The following is a 20,112-nucleotide window of genomic DNA, read 5'->3' on the forward strand; positions in this document are numbered from 1 at the left end:
TTTAGGACATAGAATTTTCTACTTCTTCTCTAAATTACGAAAAATTATTTTAAGCGCTTAAATTGATAGACATCAAAATTTTCTGGTTCGTAGTAATAGTTGGATTTGTACGTGGACCGGGTTATTGGAGCCAAACAGTACTCAATTATATTGAGACCAAACGAATCCTGCCCCTCTGCTGCATATTTTGGCTATTCGAAACGTGGGCAAAATCGGAAAAGTCTGTTAATTGGATAACTGATATAATTTTTCTTCCTTTTTAAAAACTAATAGGATATTCAGTGAATGCACCGAGCAAAACGTTCACCACCTTTTGTACGTTCACCACCGGTAACTCGATCAAGACATCTAGCAAATATTGTCACCGTTGATTTTTCTTTAGAATCGTCATCCAGTTGACCAAGTACTCCAATTCAAATTTCCGATAATCCATTTTTTAAACCCGACCTCACAATTGAGAATCCGGAGAATATTCAGGGACGATTCATAGATCCTGAACCACTAATTTTTCCTCCGGAACCACCAATCATTCAAACAGAGATTGTTGAGGAACGAACCATTAAATCAGAATCCTCTAGTGATTCAGATTCAACAAATTCAATTATGGAGAATCTGGAACCTTTAAGTATGGAAGACCGAATGAGAGCTAAACGCACTGGCCAAGGTCACGCAATTACTCATCCAGATATTAATGCGCCAGATTATGAAATCAAAGGACAAATTCTACACATGGTGACTAATCAATGCCAATTTAGTGGTGCACCGAAGGAAGATCCAAATAAACATCTTCGTACCTTTAATAGGATCTGCACTCTGTTTAAAATAAGAGAAGTTGAAGATGAACAGATATATCTCATGTTATTTCCCTGGACTTTAAAGGGAGAAGCCAAAGATTGGTTGGAATCGTTACCTGAAGGGGCGATTGATACATGGGACGTTTTAGTTGAAAAATTTCTTAAACAATTCTTTCCGGCATTTAAAGCCGTGAGACTTCAAGGAGAAATTGTTACATTCACACAGAAGCCAAATGAAACTCTATATGAGGCATGGACAAGATTTGGAAAGTTATTGAGAGGATGTCCGCAACATGGTTTAGACACTTGTCAAATAGTACAAATTTTCTACCAAGGATGCGACATCACTACAAGGAAAGATATCGATATAGCAGCTGGTGGTTCTATTATGAAGAAAACAGAAATTGATGCTTACAAAATTATTTATAACACTGCTTCCCACTCACATGAGTGGCACCAAGAAAAAGATATCGTTAGATCATCTAAAGCAGCTAGAGCCGATTCTAGCCATGACTTAGATTCCATTTCCGCAAAGATAGATGCTGTCGAGAGACGAATGGAAAAGATGACTAAGGATATACACTCAATACGAATTAGTTGTGAGCAGTGTGGAGGACCACATTTGACAAAAGATTGTCTCAGTATTGAACTAACAATGGAACAAATGGAGAATGTTTCATACATAAACCAAAGGCCTGGAAATAATTATCAGAATAATTATCAACCGCCAAGACCGATTTACAATCAAAACCAGAATTATAATCGAAATGTTCCATACAACAACCAACAAGGTCCTAACAATCAACAAGTATCCAATAATACTTACAATCAGCAAAGACCTAATTTTCAAAACAAACCACCACAAACCGATGATAAAAAGCCGAATTTAGAAGATATGATGACGAAGCTAGTTGAATCTCAAACACAGTTTTTCACATCTCAGAAACAAACCAATGAACAAAATGCTCAAGAATTTAGAAATCAACAAGCTTCTATTCAAAATCTGGAACAAGAAGTAAGCAACCTAGTAAGGTTGATAGGTGAAAGAAAACCGAGAAGTTTACCTAGTGATACAAATGCTAACCCCCAGAATGAAACAGCTAAAGCCATTACCACAAGAAGTGGTATTACACTTAAACCACCGAAAATACCTGTAAATTCTGATGACTCTATTCCTACTACACAAGAAACACAATCTGAGCAAGATAAGGAAACAGAATCGGTAGTTGAAAAGGTTAATGAAGATAACACAGTTAAGGTAAAACCTTATGTTAAACCATACCAACCACCACTTCCTTACCCGAGTAAAATGAGAAAAGAGAGACTCGAAGTCGAGCAATCCAAATTCTTGGATATGTTTAAACAGATATATGATGTAATTTCAGGAATGCCTAGATATGCTAAATTTTTGAAAGATCTAATCTCGAATAGAAAGAAAATGGAAGAACTCTCGGCTGTTACTATGAATGCTAATTGTTCAGCAGTGCTGTTGAATAAGATACCAGAAAAATTATCAAATCCAGGAAGTTTCACAATTCCATGTTTTCTGGGTAGTCTTAGTTCAATAGAAGCATTGGCAGATTTAGGTGCTAGTATAAATTTAATGCCGTATTTACTATACGCTAAACTAGACCTTGGAGAATTGAAACCAACAAGAATAAGCATACAACTAGCCGATCGATCAATAAAATATCCTAGAGGGTTATGGAGAACATGCTAGTTAAAGTTGGTACTTTAGTATTTCCTGTAGATTTTGTTGTTCTGGACATGGAAGAAGATTCTCAAGTTCCTCTCATATTAGGAAGACCATTCTTAAACACGGCTAAAGCAATGATAGACGTGTTCGGTAAGAAACTGACCCTAAGTATAGAGGAAGAGAGTGTTACCTTTTCAGTTGATAGAGCAATGCAACAACCGCAATCTGCAGATGATACATGTTACTATATTCAAACTATAGAATCACATGCAGAATTGTTAGAAGAATTTCCAGAATTACAAGGAACAGGAGAATGTTCTTTAGGAGAAGGAACTGAACCAATTGATGAAACTTAAATGTTAGCTACACTTATGGCTAATGGATATGAACCAACAACAGAAGAAATTCAAATGCTAAAAGAAGAAGACAGATATCGATATAAATCATCGATAGAAGAACCACCGACATTAGAGTTAAAGCCACTTCCAAACTGAAATGTCCCGTTCTTATTGATTAAAAACGTTCCATATTAATTGATTTCGTTGCGAGGTTTTGACCTCTATATGAGACGTTTTTCAAAGACTGCATTCATTTTAAAACAAACCATAACCTTTATTTCATAGATAAAGGTTTTAAAAAGCTTTACGTAGATTATCAAATAATGATAATCTAAAATATCCCGTTTACACACGACCATTACATAATGGTTTACAATACAAATATGTTACAACAAAATAAGTTTCTTGAATGCAGTTTTTACACAATATCATACAAGTATGGACTCCAAATCTTGTCCTTATTTAAGAATGCGACAGCGGAAGCTCTTAATAATCACCTGAGAATAAACATGCTTAAAACGTCAACAAAAATGTTGGTGAGTTATAGGTTTAACCTATATATATCAAATCATAATAATAGACCACAAGATTTCATATTTCAATACACATCCCATACATAGAGATAAAAATCATTCATATGGTGAACACCTGGTAACCGTCATTAACAAGATACATATATATAAGAATATCCCCATCCTTCCGGGACACCCTTCGGATATGATATAAATTTCGAAGTACTAAAGCATCCGGTACTTTGGATGGGGTTTGTTAGGCCTAATAGATCTATCTTTAGGATTCGCGTCAATTAGGGTGTCTGTTCCCTAATTCTTAGATTACCAGACTTAATAAAAAGGGGCATATTCGATTTCGATAATTCAACCATAGAATGTAGTTTCACGTACTTGTGTCTATTTTGTAAATCATTTATAAAACCTGCATGTATAATCATCCCAAAAATATTAGATTTTAAAAGTGGAACTATAACTCACTTTCACAGATTTTTACTTCGTCGAGAAGTAAGACTTGGCCACTGGTTGATTCACGAACCTATAACAATATATACATATATATCAAAGTATGTTCAAAATATATTTACAACACTTTTAATATATTTTGATGTTTTAAGTTTATTAAGTCAGCTGTCCTCGTTAGTAACCTACAACTAGTTGTCCACAGTTAGATGTACAGAAATAAATCGATAAATATTATCTTGAATCAATCCACGACCCAGTGTATACGTATCTCAGTATTGATCACAACTCAAACTATATATATTTTGGAATCAACCTCAACCCTGTATAGCTAACTCCAACATTCACATATAGAGTGTCTATGGTTGTTCCGAAATATATATAGATGTGTCGATATGATAGGTCGAAACATTGTATACGTGTCTATGGTATCTCAAGATTACATAATATACAATACAAGTTGATTAAGTTATGGTTGGAATAGATTTGTTACCAATTTTCACGTAGCTAAAATGAGAAAAATTATCCAATCTTGTTTTACCCATAACTTCTTCATTTTAAATCCGTTTTGAGTGAATCAAATTGCTATGGTTTCATATTGAACTCTATTTTATGAATCTAAACAGAAAATGTATAGGTTTATAGTCGGAAAAATAAGTTACAAGTCGTTTTTGTAAAGGTAGTCATTTTAGTCGAAAGAACGACGTCTAGATGACCATTTTAGAAAAAATACTTCCACTTTGAGTTTAACCATAATTTTTGGATATAGTTTCATGTTCATAATAAAAATCATTTTCTCAGAATAACAACTTTTAAATCAAAGTTTATCATAGTTTTTAATTAACTAACCCAAAACAGCCCGCGATGTTACTACGACGGCGTAAATCCGGTTTTACGGTGTTTTTCGTGTTTCCAGGTTTTAAATCATTAAGTTAGCATATCATATAGATATAGAACATGTGTTTAGTTGATTTTAAAAGTCAAGTTAGAAGGATTAACTTTTGTTTGCGAACAAGTTTAGAATTAACTAAACTATGTTCTAGTGATTACAAGTTTAAACCTTCGAATAAGATAGCTTTATATGTATGAATCGAATGATGTTATGAACATCATTACTACCTTAAGTTCCTTGGATAAACCTACTGGAAAAGAGAAAAATGGATTTAGCTTCAACGGATCCTTGGATGGCTCGAAGTTCTTGAAGCAGAATCATGACACGAAAACAAGTTCAAGTAAGATCATCACTTGAAATAAGATTGTTATAGTTATAGAAATTGAACCAAAGTTTGAATATGATTATTACCTTGTATTAGAATGATAACCTACTGTAAGAAATAAAGATTTCTTGAGGTTGGATGATCACCTTACAAGATTGGAAGTGAGCTAGCAAACTTGAAAGTATTCTTGATTTTATGAAACTAGAACTTTTGGAATTTATGAAGAACACTTAGAACTTGAAGATAGAACTTGAGAGAGATCAATTAGATGAAGAAAATTGAAGAATGAAAGTGTTTATAGGCGTTTTTGGTCGTTGGTGTATGGATTAGATATAAAGGATATGTAATTTTGTTTTCATGTAAATAAGTCATGAATGATTACTCATATTTTTGTAATTTTATGAGATATTTCATGCTAGTTGCCAAATGATGGTTCCCACATGTGTTAGGTGACTCACATGGGCTGCTAAGAGTTGATCATTGGAGTGTATATACCAATAGTACATACATCTAAAAGCTGTGTATTGTACGAGTACGAATACGGGTGCATACGAGTAGAATTGTTGATGAAACTGAACGAGGATGTAATTGAAAGCATTTTTGTTAAGTAGAAGTATTTTGATAAGTGTCTTGAAGTCTTTCAAAAGTGTATGAATACATATTAAAACACTACATGTATATACATTTTAACTGAGTCGTTAAGTCATCGTTAGTCGTTACATGTAAATGTTGTTTTGAAACCTTTAGGTTAATGATCTTGTTGAATGTTGTTAACCCATTGTTTATTATAACAAATGAGATGTTAAATTGTTATATTATCATGATATTATGATATATAATATATCCCAGTATGATGTATATACAGTTAAATGTCGTTACAACGATAATCGTTACATATATGTCTCGTTTCGAAATCATTAAGTTAGTAGTCTTATTTTTACATATGTATTTCATTGTTAATACACTTAATAATATATTTACTTATCATTTAACATAATTAACCAAGTGTATCAATATCTTAATATGATTCATATGTACCTAGTAAGACGTTGTTATAACGATAATCGTTATATATATCGTTTTCGAGTTTCTTAAATTAATAGTCTCATTTTTATGTATATAAATCATTGTTAAAATACCTAATGAGATACATACTTATAATAAAAACATGTTAACTATATATATAACCATATATATGTCATCGTATAGTTTTTACAAGTTTTAACGTTCGTGAATCACCGGTCAACTTGGGTGGTCAATTGTCTATATGAAACATATTTCAATTAATCAAGTCTTAACAAGTTTGATTGCTTAACATGTTGGAAACATTTAATCATGTAAATATCAATCTCAATTAATATATATAAACATGGAAAAGTTCGGGTCACTACACAAACCATTTGGAATATGCTTATTTACATGGTGAATCTGAATTATCTGTAATAATATCGTCTTCTCTTACTGAAAATGAAAAATCTCAACTCATTTCTGTGCTAAAAGCTCATAAACCGGCCATTGCATGGAAGATTCATGATATTAAAGGAATAAGTCCTTCGTATTGCACACATAAAATCCTTATGGAAGAAGGTCATAAAACGTATGTGCAACGCCAACGAAGACTAAATCCTAATATGCAAGATGTTGTTAAGAAAGAAATTATTAAACTGCTTGATGCAGGTTTAATTTATCCAATTTCTGATAGTCCATGAGTAAGCCCAGTTCAATGCGTGCCTAAGAAGGGTGGCATGACTGTCATTACAAATGAGAAAAATGAGCTTATTCCTACTAGGACTGTAACAGGATGGCGTGTATGTATTGATTATAGAAAATTAAATGACGCCACCAGAAAAGATCACTTTCCCTTACCTTTCATTGATCAAATGTTGGAAAGATTAGCCGGAAATAGTTACTATTGTTTTCTTGATGGTTTTACCGGATATTTTCAAATTCCAATAGCACCCGAGGATCAAGAGAAAACCACATTCACGTGCCCTTATGGTACTTTTTCTTACAAACACATGCCATTTGGACTTTGCAACGCCCCTGCAACCTTTCAAAGGTGCATGATGGAGATTTTTCACGACATGATAGAAGAATGCATGGAAGTTTTCATGGATGACTTTTCAGTCTTTGGTAATACTTTTGAATCATGTCTAGTTAATCTTGAATGAATGCTTATTAGATGCGAACAATCAAATCTAGTTCTTAATTGGGAGAAATGCCATTTCATGGTTAAAGAAGGCATCGTTCTTGGTCATAAAAATTCAAAGGAAGGAATTGAAGTGGATAGAGCTAAAGTAGATGTAATTGCTAAACTTCCACATCCCACCAATGTTAGAGGAGTTAGGAGTTTTCTAGGGCATGCCGGTTTTTACCGATGTTTCATAAAAGATTTCTCTAAAATTGCCACTCCTATGAATAAACTCCTTGAAAAGGATACTCCATTCATCTTTTCAGATGACTGTATCAAATCTTTTAATATACTTAAAGAGAAACTCACTAATGCACCGATCATGATAACACCAAATTGGAATCTACCGTTTGAACTTATGTGCGATGCAAGTGATTTTGCAATGGGAGCCGTTTTAGGACAAAGGATTGAAAAATGATTTCAACCTATTTATTATGCTAGTAAGACATTACAAGGAGCACAAACAAATTACACAACTACTGAAAAGGAACTCCTTGCTATTGTCTTTGCTTTTGACAAATTTCGATCATATCTCGTTCTAGTAAAAACGGTGGTCTATACCGACCATTCTGCTCTTAGATACCTATTTTCGAAACAAGATGCTAAACCAAGATTAATCTGTTGGATCTTACTCTTACAAGAGTTCGATATTGAAATCCGAGACAAAAAGGGAGCAGAAAATCTCGCCGCTGATCATCTTTCTCGTCTTGAAAATCCTGAATTAGAAGTTCTAAATGAATCGGCCATACAAGACAACTTTCCTGATGAATATCTATTGAAGATAGATTATAATGAAATTTCATGGTTTGCAGACTATGCAAACTACTTAGTATGTGGATTCCTTGAAAAAGGATTGTCGTACCAAAAACGAAAGAAATTCTTTAGTGATATAAAACACTATTTCTGGGAAGATCCACATTTGTTTAAAAGTTGTCCCGATGGAATAATACGCCGATGTGTATTCGGGGAGGAAGCTAGTAAAATCTTAAACCATTGTCACACAGGACCAACAGGAGGGCATTATGGGCCTCAGCTCACAGCAAGAAAAGTTTACGATGCTGGATTCTATTGGCCTACAATTTTCAAAGATGCACACCTTCTTTGCAAATCCTGTGATGCTTGTCAAAGGGCCGGAAAAATAAGTCAACGTGATGAAATGCCACAAAATGTCATTCAAGTATGTGAAGTATTTGACATTTGGGGTATTGACTTTATGGGTCCATTTCCAAAATCTCATAATAATCTATATATTCTCGTTGCCATTGATTATGTATCTAAATGGGCGGAAGCACAAGCTCTCCCAACTAACGATGCGCGAGTTGTAGTCAACTTTTTAAAACGTCTTTTTGCAAGGTTTGGAACACCGAAAGCTTTAATAAGTGATCGGGGTACTCATTTCTGTAATAATCAACTTGAGAAAGTTCTTAAAAGATATGGAGTAACTCATAAAATCTCCACTGCTTATCATCCACAGACAAGTGGACAAGTTGAAAATACCAACCGAGCTTTAAAACGTATTCTAGAGAAAACCGTAGGATCAAATCCGAAGGAATGGTCCATTAAATTGGAGGATGCACTCTGGGCTTTTAGAACAGCCTACAAAACTCCAATTGGAACCACACCTTTTAAACTCGTTTACGAAAAAGCATGTCATCTTCCAGTAGAAATTGAACACAAAGCATTTTGGGCTTTGAAGACATGTAATCGTGATTTACATGAAGCTGGACGTCTACGGTTAAGTCAACTAAACGAATTAGAAGAATTAAGTAATGAAGCATACGAAAATTCGTTGATCTATAAGGAAAGAACGAAGAAATGGCATGATAAAAGAATCAGAAGTTCAAAAGAATTTAAAGAAGGAGACAGAGTTCTTCTTTTTTCAATTCACGATTCAAGCTATTTCTTGGAAAATTGAAATCAAGATGGTCTGGACCATTCATAGTTAAAAGAGTTTTCCCATACGGAAGAGTAGAATTGATAAATTCAAATGGGATTGAATTTAAAGTTAATGGTCACAGAGTTAAACATTACATAGATAGTCCGATGGAAGTTGACAACGAAGTTAATCACACTTTCAACACCACAGCTAATTAAGTGTGGGGAGAATCAAGTCTTTAAAGGATAATATGTATTTCTGTTAGAGTTAGATTTTCTGTTTTCATGTAGTTCTCGAAAATGGAACCCGAATGGTCTTTCCCTAGCAGACCCTAAAGAACTAGTCTTCTCCCCCCATTCTGAATTTTTATTTTTTTTAGGTTTTACGAGATGAAGACTTCTTGTGAACTAAACCATGGTCTAATGCTATACGCTTTGATCACTAAGCGTAATAATGACATACTTCCGAGTGAACTGGTACCAGTAATCAGAGGAAAATTGGACGGAGTAAGAAAAGAATCCAGATGCGAAAATAATAATTTACAATTTGGTAAAGGAAAATTAAAATCCGCAGCGAAAAGAAGAGCACGACACCTTGAAAGATGTCACAAATGCGGAAAATGGTCACACGAAGGTAAATGTTCAAATAATCAAACCTATTCAAATACCGAATTTGTTACTCTATGCAGAGACGGACCGTTCATATGTTTAGAAGAAAAAACGTTAAATGCTCGAGGTTACGCCTATGTAGCTATGGAAAATCAATTAGTCCGACTATCTTATGAGTGGGCTAGAGCATATCACTAAGAATACTATCTCACAGGTAAGTTTGTAAAGTTTTTATTTTTATTTTTATTTTTTAACCTTTTGATAATAAACTCTAAATTGTTCGCTATAAAGTATTAAATTGGTATTCAATAAAATTAGGTCTTGCGACCGAAATTATTGATATCATACAAAAATTTATTACATCACTGCGAAATTTACCGTTTATTCTTAAGGTATAAATATCTTTAATCAATCAACCCAAAATATTTCAAAAATTCGTCATGAGTTAAATTAGGTTATTGAACCGAAATTACTTTACCGAAAAGAGGGGCGCATATTTTTGATAATATTTGCTTTATTAAAGTGGGATAAAAGACCAAAAAGTTTTTTAATTTTATTTTTACTTTGTTTTTAAAATTAATATTAAAATAATATTGTAAACTTGTTTAAATCGATATATTTAAAATTGTAAATATTTGAAAAAATAATATTTTTAATATAATTTTGTATGTATAAAAACAAAAATATAATATAAATTTGGTGTGAATTTTTAAAAATATGAATTTTTAATTTTATGCATTTTTAAATTTAAGTTTGGTGTGAATTTAAAAACAAAAATTTACTTTATTTCGTAAGTTAAAAAATATGATTTTTAAATTTCGTCGTGAGTTGAAGACTAGATCGTTGAACCGAAATTGCTCTACCCAAGGGAGGGACGAGAACTTTTATTATCATTATTTTTAATCTTATTGAATTAAAGTATGCCAAAAACATAATTAAAAAAAAAAAAAACCCAAAAATCTTTGCTTTTAAAATCGCGCTTAAAAATGACAAATTTTAAAATTTTTGTCGAAGGACGGACTAGGACAACGATCCGAAACGCCCTCATTCTAAAAAGAAACAAATTTTTAAAATTTTATTAATTTCATGTTTTATAAAGTGTAAGGTTTTATAAAAAAAAAAAAAAAAGGCTGAAATCACTGTACCCGGCACCCCATGCGATCGCATGGGGTTTACACTTCAACCTCATGCGATCGCATGAGGCTGAAAAACAGGCCAGATAGAAAAGGGCAGTGAGTTGTTCTTCCTCACCACAACACACATACATACACGAAACTCTCTCAAAACTTCACCAAATTTCACCAAATTTTCACCGTAATTCGTCAAATTTCTTGCTCTAATCATGCCTAGATTCTCATTCTTCAGCAAAAAGGTAAAAATTACACCCCTAAACTCTATAAATTCCTAGTTTTTGTGATAATTACCAATATTTTACCTAATGCAATTTTGTTAATTTCTAGTGTAATTAGTGTTAAATTGTTAGTATTTTATGCATGTATAACCTAGATTGATGCTATTTAACATGATTTGAAGCCAAAAACTTCAAAATTTTTAGAAATATAGGGTTTGTGTTCTTGAGCAATTTGGAGCTTTTTGATATAAACAGGTTATGGTCAATTTTTGACATGAATTATTGTTAAATTGAGTAGTGTAACATGTTTAGGTAGTTAAATGATCCAAACATTGATCCTAAACATGATTTTTGAAGATTAAAGTGGACTTTTTAAGTCCAAAATTCATGAACTTGATTAATTTGATATATTTGCCATTTGAGACTTGTTTAATTATTAGTAATGACTATTTTGACATGTTATTTGAGTTAAATGCTTATGAACTTTGTCTACATTTCCATATGTGCTTATTTAAAAAAGTGTAGAATTGTGAAAAAAAATTGTGAAAATGTGTATAAGTTTAATTTTGATTTAACATGTAATTGTGATTGTTTTAAGTTGTTATTTTGCTAACACTAATGCATATTTGGATGCACAAATTTTGTGTTTACTGTGTTTTGCAGAAAGCCGATACTGGAGGTTCAGGATCATCATCATCTAGACGACCTGCTCCAGCACCAGAACCAGAACCAGAAATGCAACACGAGCCAGAACCCGAACAAGAACCACAACAGGAACCACAACAACAGCCTGATCAACACGTACCTTATTATGATCCGGTACAGTTTGTTAATGAATTCATAGTATTCCCGATGAGGCCGCCAGTTGAATACCCAACGATTTCTGAGCACACTTTGCATCCTAATCTGAGATTTGATAGAAGATGGAGGGATTACGAGACATATCAAAGGAACAAATTCAGATTGGTAACTAAAAATGTAGAGGTGCCAAGGGTAATCGATTGGGATCCTTTGGAAAGAGTTCAGCTAGCTAATAGAGTCAGACTGCTACTGATTCAGATGTACGGGAACTCTTCTTTTACAGATTGGGAGCGTCTTTTCACCATTCGTAGACCTGTATATAAGGAATGGTGTGTTGAGCTCATGAGTACTGTATCACTTGATACAAATATAGTTAGAATAGATGATAGAAGATTTCTTAGGTTTATCCTTGGCGGTAGGATGTACAGAATGTCCATGCTGGACATGGCCACGGCTTTACAGATATATACTCCTGGTGAGTTGCTACTACCCGATTGTACAAATTTGATTCATTATGGTGAAAGGGTAGATAACAACTTTGACGCTGACGCCATTTGGAGGCGTATGTCACATTTTGATGTTTTTACACGAGCGGGAGGACACTCCTATACACATATTGACAGAGCCGAGCTTCGTATCATTCATAGATTTTTGGCTAACTCGATTACACAAAGAGGTAACAATAAAGAAATAATAACCTTACATGATTTATTCTACCTAAAGTGTATTCGGGATCCTAGAAGCTTTGTCAATATCCCTTACTGTGTTGGTTTTTATTTATCTAAAATGGTAGAAGGAATGCAGGACGGGAGTATAATAGGAGGAGGTATTTTTGTTACTCTCATTGGAGAGTATTTAGATGTTGATAGGAACCAAGGGGGTCCATTACAGCTCTGTAGAGAACAGGTTGAGCCTTTAGGATTGAAAGTTTATGTGGGTGCTAAGGTATTGAAAAGTAGACGCAACCAGGCAGTACCCTATGAGGGCCCTCATCCACAGGTAGAAAGGGGATCAGATGAGGAAATGGAGGAAGCAGAAGACATTAGGGATGTCTTTCGAGATGCTATTCTTGAAGTCCACGTTCGTATAGATGAGGAATCAATGACGAACACGCCAAGACATAGTATGTACGAGCAGTGGAACTCCGAGCGAGTATACGAGGATTATAGGCGACGCCAACACGATAGCTGGTTAGTTCATCAGCACCAAATCATGAGCCAGCTATCATATCAGGTACCAAATAATTACGTGCCTACTCGACCTGCTCATTTTCCGCCACACAGCCCCGATATCTGACCACCCTTTAACCAGTATGACTATAACCAAGCCTATCAGAACACCTATAACCAACAATGGAACCCACCCGACGAGATGAACTGGAACCCCTATCCAGACTAATTTAGTTCCATTAGGTTATTTTTATGATTTTTATGTTCTTATCTTTTTATTTATTCATGTTTAAACTTATGTTATTGAATATATTATTGTAATTTTTATCATTTTTATTAATATTGTGTACTAATATTTCACATTTAGGATTTGAAAGTGGGATATTAAGTCCCATTTCAAATTGCCATGCATGTTTATATTTGTATGTATGTATATTCTCGATTGTACAAAACAGGGTAAAACAGCGCATTTTCAAAGACTGGCATTAAGTTCAGCAAAAGCTAGTACTTTAGACGACAAAATGAAAAACAAATGTGATGTAACAACAAGATGGAATGAACAAATGATGTGCACCATTTATCATTCAGCAAACAAACGCCAATATGTTTGACAACTTTGGTAAAATTTAATCATTTTTCTACACTATTTACCCTCAATAATTTAAATTGTTACTGATTTCTTGCAAATGAGGGCATTGCAAGATCTTAAGTGTGGGAAGGGGTTAAATTCTTTCAGAATTTTAAAAAAAAAAATTTAACTTAAAACACTTGGTTACCATTAAAAATACTAGTAACGCAGTAGTTGTATTAGAATCTAGTGCTCTCTGATAATAAAGAACAGCCCTAGTCTTATATACCGACTACCCAATTCTAGTAAAATTTTTCAAAATTTTCAATTAAATGAATTCAAAATCATGTTTATACATATTTATGAACGATAAAACTAGGTGTTAGCACCGAAATTATTGTTACCTCGGAAAGGACATAAATTGAGAAACAAACCAAAATGTTAGAATTCATTTAAAATGGAATAGAGGACAATAAAAAGGCAATAAAAAGGAAAATAAAAAGCCAAGTGTGGGAAAAATTACCAAGTTATTTAAAACATATATCACATATTTTTGTACAAATAACTGAAGATACTTTTGTTTTGGACAATTTCTAAAAAGTTTTACCCGATTTACTGTAAGAAAGATGGATCTACACGATGAATCAATTCCATCATTAAAAGGAAGTAAAGTCTTCCGAAAAAGAAACGCGCTTCTTGATTTAGGTCATGAAGTTGTCGTCTAGACCAGCTGTAGGTTGACGAAAAATCTAGAAAATTCATCTCTAAAATCAGCAGGAAATCCACGGACCTCAGCATCAAACAGGGTCGCCAAGTGGTCAGACTTATCCTAACCATGAGAGGATCTGTCTTGTAAAATGGGGAGGACGCCGTGCAAATTAGCTGGATAAGACTAATGAATCAGATCCCCAGAAAGGATAATCTCCTTAAAAGATCAAAAAATAGCTTTTAAGACTGATATTACTCAATCCTAGAGATTGACCTTAAAAGATTGAGAATTACAAACTCATGGAATTCGATGATATCTAAACTCGAGCTTGAACGAGAAAATATTTTGATCAAAATTACAAACCGATTCGTTTTCTGAAAACCCATTTTCAATGCGTTCATTACCATTGAACGTGAAATCCTAGGAATTCACCTGGAATTCATTAGATCACCTGAACTAATTCGGGTGTCAACCGTAAGAACGGTGGTTGCATAGCATGGTCAAAGACAGGACCATGTGCCAGACCGAAAAATTATAAGGGTGAGCTTTACTATTGTTCCTACCAAGGATAGTAATTGCATCCGATACGTTATAGACCATAATTAAAAGCATGTCAGGGGACATTGCCTTAACAGTTGCTTGTTCAACGCTTTCCTTTACAACCGGACGGTAGTTTACCGAAAGGTAATATACAGAGCAAGTATACTGGACGTGTTGCTTTCCCAATACAAGGTTAGCAAGTGGGTGACACAAAACCACAAGTTTTGAGCTAAAATTTTCAAATCTGAAACCCACCAAACCCACAAAAACAATTTGCAAACACCGGTGAAGGGTTATTCCGGAAAACTTAACTAGGGTAAAAGCTAGATTTAATTTTCAAAAGATCAAATGTTTTCATAAAGATCCAATTTCCTTAAAGGATCTAAATTTTTATAGTCATGTGGGACTGTAAACCACATCGTTACTACCATTGTTTATACCGCCGTAAAGAAATCACTGATGTACAAAGTGTGAAAAATAAAGAAGTGATTCTCGTATATTTCAAGACTATATTACTTGAGGACAAGCAACACTCAAGTGTGGGAATATTTGATAATGCTAAAAATGAACATATATTTCATAGCATTATCCCTCAAGAAAGACAAGCTTTTAGTTGCAATTGTTCTATTTACAAGGAATATTCGTTTAAATATTAAAAGGTGAAGACAAAAGACAGATTCGACGAATTGAAGACGCAAATGACCAAAAAGCTCAAAAGTACAAAATCCAATCAAAATGGTTCCAATTATTGATAAGAAACGTCTCAAAATTACAAGAGTACAAGACGAGAAACGCAAAGTACAAGATATTAAATTATACGCAAGGACGTTCGAAAATCCGGAACCGGGACCAGAGTCAACTCTCAACGCTCGACGCAACGGACTAAAAATTACAAGTCAACTATGCACATGAATATAATATAATATATAATTAATTCTTAAAATTAAAATATATATTATATTATATTTAAAAACCGTCGGCATAAGAAAACAAGCGCATGTGAGCTGGAAATAGAGGTCATGCGATCGCATGGCCTTGAAGAGTAATTCCCATGCGATCGCATGGCCAACAGTATCTGGCCACAGCCCTATAAATTCGCGTGTTTGGTTCTGTGTAAAAAGATATATATCCATCCATCTCTCTATCTCACATACGATATATATATATATATATATATATATATATATATATATATATATATATATATATATATATATATATATTATAATTTTAATTTTAATTTTAATTTCTAATAATAAGGTTATGTTAGCGCATATTGTAAGGGTGTAAGTCGAAATTCTGTCCGTGTAACGCTATGCTATTTTTAATCATTGTAAGTTATGTTCAACCTTTTTACATTAATGTCTCGTAGCTAAGTTATTATTATGCTTATTTAAAACTAAGTAATCATGATGTTGGGCTAAATACTAAAATTGGGTAATTGGGCTTTGTACCATAATTGGGGTTTGGACAAAAGAACGACACTTGTGGAAATTAGACTAGGGGCTATTAATGGGCTTTATATTTGTTTAACTAAATGATGGTTTGTTAATTTTAATATAAAGATTTACAATTGGACGTACCTATAAATAACCATATACACTCGATCGGACACGATGGGCGGGATATTTATATGTACGAATAATCGTTCATTTAACCAGACACGGGAATGGATTAATAGTCACTAGAATTATTAAAACAGGGGTGAAATTATGTACAAGGACACTTGGTATAATTGATAACAAAGTATTAAAACCTTGGGTTACACGCAGTCAATATCCTGGTGTAATTATTAAACAAAGTATTAAGACCTTGTTACAGTTTAAGTCCCCAATTAGTTGGAATATTTGACTTCGGGTATAAGGATAATTTGACGAGGATACTCACACTTTATATTTATGACTGATGGACTGTTATGGACAAAAACCAGACGGACATATTAAATAATCCAGGACAAAGGACAATATACCCATGGGCATAAAACTAAAATCAACACGTCAAACATCATGATTACGAAAGGTTAAATAAGCATAATTCCTTTATTTTTATATTTAATTGCACTTCTAATTATCACACTTTTATTTATTGTCATTGTATTTAATTGCACTTTTAATTATCGTACTCTTTAATTATCGCAAGTTTATTTTATCGCACTTTTATTTATCGCAATTTCATTATCATTATTTATTTTACGCTTTAAATTAAGTCTTTATTTTATTTAATATTTTACATTAGGTTTTAACTGCGACTAAGTTTTAAAATCGACAAACCGGTCATTAAACGGTAAAAACCCCCCTTTATAATAATAATATTACTTATATATATATTTGTATTTTTATAAATTAAAACTAATATAGCGTTAAGCTTTGTTTAAAGATTTCCCTGTGGAACGAACCGGACTTACTAAAAACTACACTACTGTACGATTAGGTACACTGCCTATAAGTGTTGTAGCAAGGTTTAAGTATATCCATTCTATAAATAAATAAATATCTTGTGTAAAATTGTTTCATATTTAATAGTATTTCGTTGTAAAAATAAAGCTATTTCATATACACCTCGCATAACATCATTTATGGATCTCATGAATCGAGTATGCAAGCCATATCTGGACAAGTTCGTTATTGTTTTCACAGATGATATCCTCATCTATTCCCGAAGTGAAGAAGAACATGAACAACATCTTCGACTAGTATTGGAACTCTTGAGACAAGAGCAACTTTATGCCAAATTCTCCAAGTGTGAATTTTGGTTGAAGGAAGTCCAAATTCTGGGACATATTGTGAGTAATCAAGGTATCAAAGTTGATCCCGCGAAGATTGAAGCTATCAGCAAGTGGGAAACCCCCACTACTTTGACTCACATCCGCCAATTTCTAGGTCTTGGCGGTTACTACCGAAGATTTATTGAAGGTTTCTATCTGATTTCGTGTCCTTTGACCGCGCTAACTCACAAAGGGAAGAAGTTCGTTTGGGAAAAAGAACACAAATCAGCAATTCAAAACTTGAAGTAGAAATTGACCACCGCACCTATCTTATCTCTTCCTGAAGGCAGTGATGATTTCGTCGTATATTGCGATGCCTCGAAAAATGGTTTTGGTTGCGTATTGATGCAAAGATCGAAGGTTATTGCCTATGCTTCTCCTCAACTAAAGATTCACGAGCGAAACTACACATCGCACGATCTAAAGCTTGGAGCCGTTGTCTTTGCGCTCAAATTGTGGAGACACTATCTTTATGGAACTAAAAGTACCATCTTCACCTACCACAAAAGCCTCCAGCACATATTCGATCAGAAACAACTGAACATGAGGCAACGACGATGGATCTAGACACTGAACGACTATGAATGTGAACTTCGTTACCATCCTGGAAAGGCAAATATTGTAGCCGATGCCCTGAGCCGAAAGGAGAGGACGGTGCCTCTTCGTGTCCGCGCCTTGAACATCATCATTCATTCAAATCTCAATAGCTAGATCCGAGTAGCTCAAGAAGAGGCTCTCAAAGAGGAGAACATTTCTCAAGAACACTTGAACATTCTCGTTTCACGATTCGAGGTTAAGGAGATTGGACTTTGATGCTTTGCCGGAAGGATTTGGGTACCTAGTTATGGAGATCTACGGAGCCTTATACTAGTTGAAGCCCACAAGTCGAGATATTCGATTCATCCAGGAGCCGGTAAAATGTACCACGATCTCAAGGAACAGTATTGGTGGCCTAACCTTAAAAAGGATGTTACAACTTACGTTGGTAAGTGTTTGACTTGCTCGAAAGTTAAGGCCGAACATCAAAGGCCATCTGGATTACTTCAACAACCGGAAATCCCGCAATGGAAGTGGGAAAGGATAACGATGGACTTCATCACAAAGCTACCGAAGACGGTAGGCGGTTATGATACCATCTGGGTTATCGTTGACCGACTTACCAAATCTGCACACTTCTTAGCCATGAAGGAAACGGATACGATAGAGAGACTCACTCAACTATACATCAAAGAGGTTGTATCCCGTCATGGTGTGCCCTTATCGATTATCTCAGATCGCAATCCCCGTTTTGCTTCTAGGTTTTGGCGTTCTTTGCAAGAAGCCTTGAGAACTCGTCTCGACATGAGCACCGCGTATCACCCACAGACCGACTGTCAGATCGAACGAACGATTCCGACTTTGGAGGACATGATGCGTGCCTGTGTTATTAATTTCGGAAAGGCTTGGGAGAGACATTTGCCGCTAGCTGAATTCTCTTACAACAACAGTTATCATTCGAGTATTAATGCCGCACCTTTTGAAGCGCTGTATGGCTGCAAGTGTCGATCTCCTATTTGTTGGGCCGAAGTAGGCGAAAAGCAAATCACCGGACCCGAGATAGTCCATGAAACAACCGAGAAGATTGTCTAAATTCAAGCGAGACTTAAGGCAGCCCGCGATCGCCAAAAGAGTTATGCCGACCTTAAATGTAAAGACTTCGAATTCAACGTGGGTGACCGTGTAATGTTGAGGGTTGCACCTTGGAAAGGTGTGATCCATTTTGGAAAGCGCGGAAAGTTAAACCCGCGATATATTGGTCCTTTTGAAATCTTAGAGCGTGTTGGACCCGTTGCTTAGCGTTTGGATCTTCCGACTAGGTTGAGCGCAGTTCACCCTACTTTTCACGTGTCGAATCTGAAAAAATGTCTTGCCGAACCAGAACTTGTCATCCCTCTCGATGAACTTACGATTGATGACAAGCTCCACTTTGTAGAAGAACCTATCGAAATCATGGACCGTGAGGTTAAGACTTTGAAGCACAATAAGATTCCAATTGTCCGAGTCCGATGGAATACCAAACGTGGACCCGAGTTTACCTGGGAACGAGAGGATCAAATGATGCAGAAGTATCCTCACCTTTTTCCCGACTTCAACACCTGCCTCAGCTTAAATTTCGGGACGAAATTTCCATTAACAGGTGGGTAATGTAACGACCTGACTTTTTGACTTGTTTTTGTGCCTTGTGGTTTTTGCGAAACCGCGTATTTGTTCGTACTGTGCTACTTTATACTCTGGAATCTTTATACACATGTAACTTACTAATGTGAAATCTAAATATTTCTCGGGTATTACCTACCCGTTAAAATATTTTCACCATTAACAGTTTCTACAAAAGAATTTTTAATTATAATCTTTATGAAAACATATATACATATATATTTCCTTCAGATGTAATTATGGATTCATTGAGTTAATATGATATTAAACTCATTTGGTTTACCGTTAGAACTAGAATACATAATCTCTAAAACATTTAGAGA

General features: G+C 34.5%; 1 non-coding gene across 1 annotated transcript; it reads right to left on the reverse strand.

Annotated features, from left to right (window-relative positions):
- Positions 1-987: 987 nt before the first annotated feature.
- LOC139865173 (small nucleolar RNA R71) lies at positions 988-1,094 on the reverse strand. The gene has a single exon (XR_011764695.1). It is a non-coding gene; the product is annotated as a small nucleolar RNA R71 (small nucleolar RNA).
- Positions 1,095-20,112: the final 19,018 nt, after the last annotated feature.

The sequence above is a fragment of the Rutidosis leptorrhynchoides genome, chromosome 8, assembly GCF_046630445.1.
Source record: "Rutidosis leptorrhynchoides isolate AG116_Rl617_1_P2 chromosome 8, CSIRO_AGI_Rlap_v1, whole genome shotgun sequence".
In the NCBI taxonomy this organism is placed as follows: Eukaryota; Viridiplantae; Streptophyta; class Magnoliopsida; order Asterales; family Asteraceae; genus Rutidosis; species Rutidosis leptorrhynchoides.